Source organism: Alligator sinensis, unplaced genomic scaffold, assembly GCF_000455745.1.
Source record: "Alligator sinensis unplaced genomic scaffold, ASM45574v1 scaffold188_1, whole genome shotgun sequence".
Taxonomy (NCBI): domain Eukaryota; kingdom Metazoa; phylum Chordata; order Crocodylia; family Alligatoridae; genus Alligator; species Alligator sinensis.
In genome coordinates this window covers 3659191-3667107 of record NW_005841903.1, presented here as the reverse complement: position 1 = coordinate 3667107, position 7917 = coordinate 3659191, and the positions used below count along the sequence as shown (strand labels likewise).

Genomic DNA, 7917 nt, shown 5'->3' with positions numbered 1-7917 from the left:
AACCGGGGTCCCGGGGCACGGGCCCCCAAGCCCTTGGGGGGGGGGGGGAAGAGGTGGGGAAAGCAGAAGGCAGCACCAGGCTCTTCCCAGCAAGGGGCTGGGCCACACTGCACTGGGGCTGGGCCACACTGCACTTGGGCCAGGCGGCAGCAACTCTGGGAGGGAGGGTTGGTAAATTTTCGGGTGCCTACAGCCCCCATCCCCCCACTGCATCCTCCCAGCACCACTGCCCAACCCAGGCCCCCGCTGGAAAGAGCCCAGCACGGCCCTGGCCACATCCCAGAGCAGCAGCCAATGAGGCTGGCATGCAATGGGTCAGGTAGCTCCTCAATCCACAGCTGTCTATGCAACACAATTTTACCAGTATGAGGGCAGCTCACTGCATCCTCACTGGGTGTGGGAAACTGGATAATCAAGATGCTTCCCCAGCACTCCCTCAGTGGGGTGGGGGGGTGCAGCAAATTGTATGCCCCAGCAGATGTGCGACTAGGATCTAACAAATTTCATCACAGATCCCCAAAATTATGCATCCCGCTGTGCATATGTGGCTATTATTATTAGGTTATTGTAAGGTTATTATGAGCTGATAGTTGGCCCATATTCAGCTTAGAAAACGACAATTTCTGTGGACATCACTCAAACCTTTGACATTATTTTCTCAATAGCTTATATCAGGGCTGTTCAAATTCCAAGTGGTTGGAGGTGATTTCAGCTACCCTGACATCTCATGGGAGGAGCAGTCTGCCAAATCTGATAAGTCACATAGCTTTCTCATCTACAATGATGAACTCTACTTGTCTCAAGAAGTCTACGTGCCAAGAAGAGGTAAGGTGCTCCTAGATCTGATACTGGCCAAAGCGGATGATCCAGTGAGATCACGTGTAGACTCTGAGACATTTACTGCGCAGCTAATTAGTCAATTTGTCTTGTGTAGATGCACCCAGAGATCATGTCTACTCAAGACATTTACTACAGAACTAGTTAACTCCAAAGTAAACATCTTATGTCTACACATGCAGGGCTATTAGGGAGGAGTTAACTAATTAACTCTGCAGTAGGATAGTATTTGTAAATACAAGTACTATCCTGCCATGGAGTTTTTCACTCTGCAGCAACACACATGTAGGCACTGACAAGGCTGGGGCATAAGGATGCTTCAGTGTGGGGGCTGCCTGCTGGGTAGCCCCACACTGGAGCACCCAGCCAGCCTCTCCACAACGCATTGAGACAGGTTGGAGCAGCCTCAGGCTGGCAGGCTGACCCCTGGACTTGCTGGCAGCCGGGGCTGTTCCAACCAGGTTCAACATGCTACACTCCCAGGTGCACATGTAAATGCAGTGCCTGGGTGCAATAAACTCCAGTGTGACATGCATCAGGGTTTATTGCTTCACATTCATTTCATGTGTAGATGTGCCTACTGAGCAATAAACTGGAGCAGTTTGAGCCAGAGTAAACTGCTCTGGGGCATAGCTTCTATGTGTGCGCCCAGGACAGCAGCTGGTTGGGCTGACTGGGTCCAATTTACATCTGCAGTCACCATCTACACGGCCATTTCAATGCAGTAAATTATCTCCCAACAGTACTTATCTTACAGCAGAGTTAATTTGCATACTCTGCCCTAATAACAGTGCATGTGTAGACAGTGATTCTTTTTTGTGTAGCTGATTAGTCTACTCAACAGTAAAGCACACGTGTGGATGCACCCACTGAGGTATAATTGTTTTACCCAGTTCAGTGTTCACAGCATTAACATCAGAGTTTTAAATGCCAATGTATACCATCCCTTATCTGCTAGCAATTGACCCAAGACAGAAACAGCCCTTTCTCAAATATCTTAAATTCGATACTATTTGCCAGGGCTCAGAAGAGGTGTAGAGAGGAACATGTTTGTTCTCTGTTTTGTATAGGGTTCAGATCTGTTGCCTGTAAGGAGGCATGTATTATTTAAAAATATATATATGTGTATCATTCATATTGTGTATGAGCTGCCCAGATTCCTAGATAGACACTCCATTTTTATTATTTTAGAAATCTGAATACATGAAATTTGGTAGAAACATACTTACAACAAATCCTTGTGGTAAAGTCCTTATGAAATGCTTTTTTCTTTTCTTTTTTTTGAAGAAAAGTGCTGCATGAAAAATTGCTACTTTTTTAAAATGAAACATTCAGTTCATTTTTAAAAGGTGAAAAAAACAAAGAAAAAAGTGAAGTTTCTTCTGTCTTATCTGCTTTTAAAAAGCAATTAAACTGAAGATTTCCAAAACCATTTAACTAATTTAAGAGCAACAAAAATCTTCCTAAATAGTTGTTTATTCTAGTTACTTACACTTCTTTTTTGTACAACAATTCTTCTAGATTTTACTAAAACAAATAAAAAACCATATAATTCTCCAGCTTTCTTGATCAATGTTGTGCCAGAAGTGAGTTAGTATGTTCTGAAAAATAATGATTTGGATCTAGAATTGGTGGCGAACATTAATTGCTATTTTTTACACAGGAAAATGATGAAGGCTGAAACAGAACACAGTATAACTAGCAATAAGAGGTAAACTACACCATATGCTCTGTCATGCCCAGACAAAACTAACTACACCCAGAGGGTTATTATGGTAGTGCCCCCATTGTGCCTACAGCAGGATATATGGCATATGCTCATGTAGTTAAGGAGTGTAATATAATGCATACACACAAGGAGACTGAAATAAGATCACATGGGCAATCTCACTTCAGCATTTCCTAACTTCTGAGTGCATGACTTTGCAACCTTAATGCTCGCATTTTTTTCTGTGCTTGATTTTCTATGCTTTTTTATGCAAACTAAACAAACAACATTTCTGCATGTGGAATGTCTGGTACAAAAAAAATCAAACCAGCCCATCTCCGCAGGTGCCCCTGATAAAATTATCTGCCACATCTTGATTTTATGTAGTGTGTATTGTCATTGGAAAATCTTCACTGAGTTTTTCTCCCATTGGCAAGTCCTTGGTTTTTCTTCCCCAGACCTGTCCCTTTGAAGTTTCTAGTCTTTCTGAACAGGCCCAGCTCCAAGGTGACCTTCCCCACGGCCTGCTAAGTCTCCCGTAGCTTATCCCTGTCACTCTCAGTCTCTTCCCCTCCTACACCCGATGGAGCCCATTTTCTCCCAAATCAGATCTCTTCCGCCCTCTTTGCTGCTGGGGCCCTTCCTTATATTGCTTTCAGGGGCACAGCCTCCAGCCTGTCTAGTTTCACCTTCTTCCCTGTAACGTGGCTTGAAGGAGCCCTGTTACACCAGCAAAAGCCCTGAAGCAAATGATTACCAGATGTCTTCCACATGAAGGTAGAGCTACCTTATTAGCCCAACTCGGGGAGTACAAGCATGTATAAGTGTTTATAGCTGGATGCTCATTGTCCTTCCATGTAAAATAAAGAAAAAAGGACAATAACTGTTAAAACATCTTAAGGATTTTGGGGAAGGCTTTCAAAGTCAAACTCAGTTTGAATGGGGCAGCAGGGAAATCAACGAGGGTTAAGATCCCAATTTCTATTTGTGTATTTGAAAATCATCTTTTTCACATGAAAGATGGAGACTACTGAGCAATTTTAAGCTCTTATTCTGCAAGCTGTTCTGCCAGGGAAGTCATGAGCACTCATAAGAGCTCTTGTATTTCAGCAGCTTGCTGGTTTGAAGCTTCAGACTCTGAATTTGCAATTACTTATGCCTAGAGTTGGGTGTAGACCTTATGAGTTGTCCCAGTAAATTCTATGAGATTTATCAGAGTATGCAAAATGGAATGTATACATAAGCCCATCCAGAAAACAGGGCTGGAGTTTGGTTCTTCAGACTAAAGGCCAAATTGAAGTGGGGGGGGGGAAGCTCCTATTAAAATCCATAGACAAAAATCAGACACAGAAGTATTCAGCACCTCCAGTCAAAATTCCCTAAACTTAGCCGTGAGCAATGTTCCAATGCCTCCAAGGAAGGTGAAACAAAAACCAAACAACCAAAAAACCCAAACCCAGCCCAGAAGCCAATTCAGGGTTGCCAATTCAAGAAAGTTTTTTACTGGCAATCTGTAAGCTTTTTACTGACTGTGGCAGCGAGATGCCCCCACAGGCTTTCAAAGGGGTGAGGGCAAGCTCCACGGGTCCCAAACCCCAGAAACAGACCACCCGCGGGGAGAACTTACCTCCTGCCGGCCCATCAGCACAGGAGCCGGGACCGTGGCCGCAGCTGCGCGAGTCGGCATTGCGCCGGCTATTTAATCAGCTGTTCCCCACGTGGGGAACAGCTGGACCAATTGCAGCAGCCGTACCGGCCACCGCAGGGAAGATTTCCCCGGCGAGCGGGGCAGGGGAAATCTTCAAGCCCCCTTCTGGAGGCAGAGCAGGGGAAGCGTTCAAGCTCCCTGAAAGAGGTAGAGCAGGGGAGGCGTCTGAGCCCCCTGTAGGAGGCTGGGGGAAAGGAGGTGGCTCCACATCCCTCTCCTCCCCAGGAGCATATTTCTTCTGAAGAAAACAGAAGAAAAAAAAAGAGGAAAAAATCAGAGATAGAGAAAGAAGGTTGGGGCATCAAGGCTGGAGGGACATGAGCCAGCTGAGCCCGCTCAGACGTGGCCCCCCCCACCTGAAGCAGGCTGCGGGTTAGCTCCGCGGGGCCGAAAACACCATGGTACGATCACCTATCCAGTTGGTGAGTGGACGGGGTGTAGGGGAGGCGGAGCCCCGTGGAACATCACGCCAAGCAATGGTGAGTACTGCCGTTGTCGGGAGGCCCTCCCAGGAAGATCTCCACTGAACCCCTTCTCTTGATAGATTAACATCAAAGTTGTGGCAGGCGAGTTGAGGGGAGGGGCTACATACCCGGCAGGCTGTGCAACACATAAGGCCCCAGAGATCACACTGACAAACAAACTTTTTTACTGACACATGTTTTTACTGATATATGTTATACATAATGTAAATGTAACTCTTCTGCTAGGCCCTGTCTTGCTGCCGGTCCCCAGATAGAAGAACTGGGTTCAAATTTAGAGGTCCAACACCAGCCATAGTAAAAAAGTTCAGATGCTAGTAAAAATTTTGTAGTATTAAAAAAAGATTCCTTGGGTTGACAACCTTGCTTGACTGCAGCGATGGTTTTACACCTTGCTGCCCACACCTAAGGGGTCCTCTACTCACCCCCAAACCCTGATATTCCCAACTGCAATTTGCATCATGTTTTCCCTGCCTGCTCCATTCTCTAGCTTTACCCACACTGACCCTTTCTCTGTCCCAGCACGGACTCCAAAGAAGCCTACCTGTAAATCAGAAGTATTACAGGCAGCTGATGGGACTTAACAGAAGTGGTACATGGCTGGGGGGAGGGAGGAGTCTACAAAGACCTGAGCAAAGGCTCCCTGTAGGGTTCAGTGCAGCTGTTCAGACAGCAGGAAATAGTGTTAGGCTGTGTCTATATCAGTTTGCCTCCATCTTCTTTCTGACCACAAAGCTTCAATCAAGCTCTGGTTGCTTAGTGTTTTTCCAGAAGGCTTGATTTTTTTTTTTAAAATGGATTTTACAGACAGGTTATTTTGGCCTGTTTTTTGTTTGTTTACATGATGTCCATAAACTTATAGACAGTTGGCAACCCTGGGCTTCTTTGGTTATGAAGCCACTAACTGGGTTCCTATGTGCAAGCTCAGCAACAAATTTTCTAATATAAGATGTTTTCCTCCCATAGGTGCTTTCTCCAAAGCTCAGAACCTAACATGCAGTCTACAAAATAAAAATGTAGCCGAAGTGCAAACAAAGCCCCTTAGCAGTATGTTTCTCTCTCATTAGTTCAAATCAATATACCAGCTAAACTTGTAATGATATTGAAGGATACTTATATGTAAAGATAACAGAATCCAATGCACATGTAGCAACCATGTGTCCATATTTTCAAAAATATTATATAAAGCATCTCTATTCTAAACTAGTGACCCATACATATGAAGTGACACCGTCTGTTTGAATGTCTTTAGATAAACTTTTCTGATAGGATAATCCAAGAAGAACATCTGGATTTTTTAACGTTCACTTACAAACATCCCTGTAAGAGTTTTGTTATTTCCCCGTTATCAGGTAGCCTGATAATTTCCCTGGTATTCTGTTTTTATTTACATAAGGGAGTTTTACACAAGTCTTTGTTCTATCTGCTGCTTAGTTCTGCTGTGTCTGCTTCTCTCCCAGAGACATAAGGAAGGGTACTGTGATACTCAAAAGCTTATCTATGTCTATCCCAACCATGCAGTTGGTCCAATAAAAGCTATCACCCACAAGAATTCTTGCCTCATTAATATTTTAACAATTAATTCAGTTTGGTTTCTTTTATTTGCCTTCTATTCTTTGAACTCTTGGGGTTCACACTTTGCTTGGCACCACAAAGGCTAAAACATTTTAGTTAACAAAAGGTATGATTTTCATAGTCACAGCATAATTTTTTTCATGCAACTTCAGAGGCACAGCATTTCAGATAGACAAAACATTGTGAGCCTCATGATAAAATGCCAGTTGGCAACTTTGTGCAGTGCTTGGAAAACAGCATGAATGTGAGTTGCCTCCAAGACTAGTGCATGAGTATGATGCAACAGACCATCAACATAAGAACAGACCATTAAAAATGGAAATAGAAGCAGGAAAAAACTTTTTTTTTTTTTTAAATCAATAAATTCTACCCACCTGCCTTTTTTCCTATTACAGGAATATCAGGCATGTCAAACAACAGTAAGTATATAATTTTCAAAAGGGATCAGATTTCTCATATTCTTCATGCTTCAACTTTAAAAAAAATGAAATTTTGTATTAGTTTAACGAGCCAATGTTCCAATCTCCCATTTATCCACAGCCTAGGAAAAAGCCATAGCAGAAGCTTTCATCCACAGTATCCAGTCAGAATGGTTTAGTGGAAAGGGTCCAAGCAGTTTTCAAAGGATCATCTCACCTGCTAAGCCTCCAGGACCTTCAGGTTGAGGCTGCCATTCAGTGCAAAGAATCACCTGGGGAAAGACAACAATATCATTTGTCTTTCTGAAAGGTACACAAAGACTAGAGTAACTGGACCTGATATCCAAGTTAGTGGAGTGAGTTTCCATGATCTGTGTCATACAGAAAGGTCATCCTAAATAATGAGAGTTCCACATGGCTTTCTAATCCTTTACTTGACACTAATCTTGCATAGGGCATGGTAAAGTCTTCAGTCAGCAACTACTTTACAACTGCCGCTCCAGGTTGGATATAAATTAGTAAATTTAATTCAAATTAGTAACAAGTGTGGTGGGGTTAGAAGTGATCAAGGAGAATTCTCTCCTTGGGGACTCTCCTGCCACACCTTTGTATGATGGAAAATGAGAAAGTTATTTCCCCAACAAGAGGTAAGCCAGTTAATCACCCTATGTATAAAGGAAAAGTGAATTAGTTTTATTGTGCTCCCCGTAAAACATTAGCAACTGGCTAGAATACAGACAGAACTGCGGTTTCTCTTCCCATCACACCTTGGCCCGTTGGCCATGGTTTATCTCAACTTAATATCTTCTCTCTCTTCTCTGCAGGTTGTGCCAACATCCCCCTTCGCGGGGTTATCTCAATGGCTGTGATCTTCAACGGTAAGTATCTCATGTTTCTCACCTTTTAGGTAAGGGTCTTGCCATGGTTATGTCATCACCTGGTGAGCCCGTGTATGGCAAGTTTTGTGTCCTGCTCCTCCAAAGTTTTGTTCCTCTCCCATCTGTTCTGTCTCCTGAAGCACCCCTGGAGGCAATGAATGGCTCCTGATGACTTCATTTTATTGCTGCTGGACGCCACTTCAGATGTCATTCTATTAATCCCCTCCTGGTATGATAATCTCCCAGTTGGACCTAGTGAGCTATTGTCCTTGCCCTGCCTTTGACCCAGACTCCCCCCCCCCCCCCCCAC

The 7917-nt window shown here is 43.9% G+C and overlaps 1 long non-coding RNA gene across 1 annotated transcript in view; it reads left to right on the top strand.

The window, feature by feature from the left end:
- Nucleotides 1–161: 161 nt before the first annotated feature.
- LOC112549395 overlaps nucleotides 162–7917 on the top strand; it is a 20056-nt gene continuing 12300 nt past the window's right edge. The window contains exons 1-4 of the long non-coding RNA XR_003092794.1: nucleotides 162–825; nucleotides 2501–2548; nucleotides 6851–7039; nucleotides 7554–7607. This is a non-coding gene — a long non-coding RNA (uncharacterized LOC112549395). The remainder of the gene's footprint in view (nucleotides 826–2500; nucleotides 2549–6850; nucleotides 7040–7553; nucleotides 7608–7917) is intronic.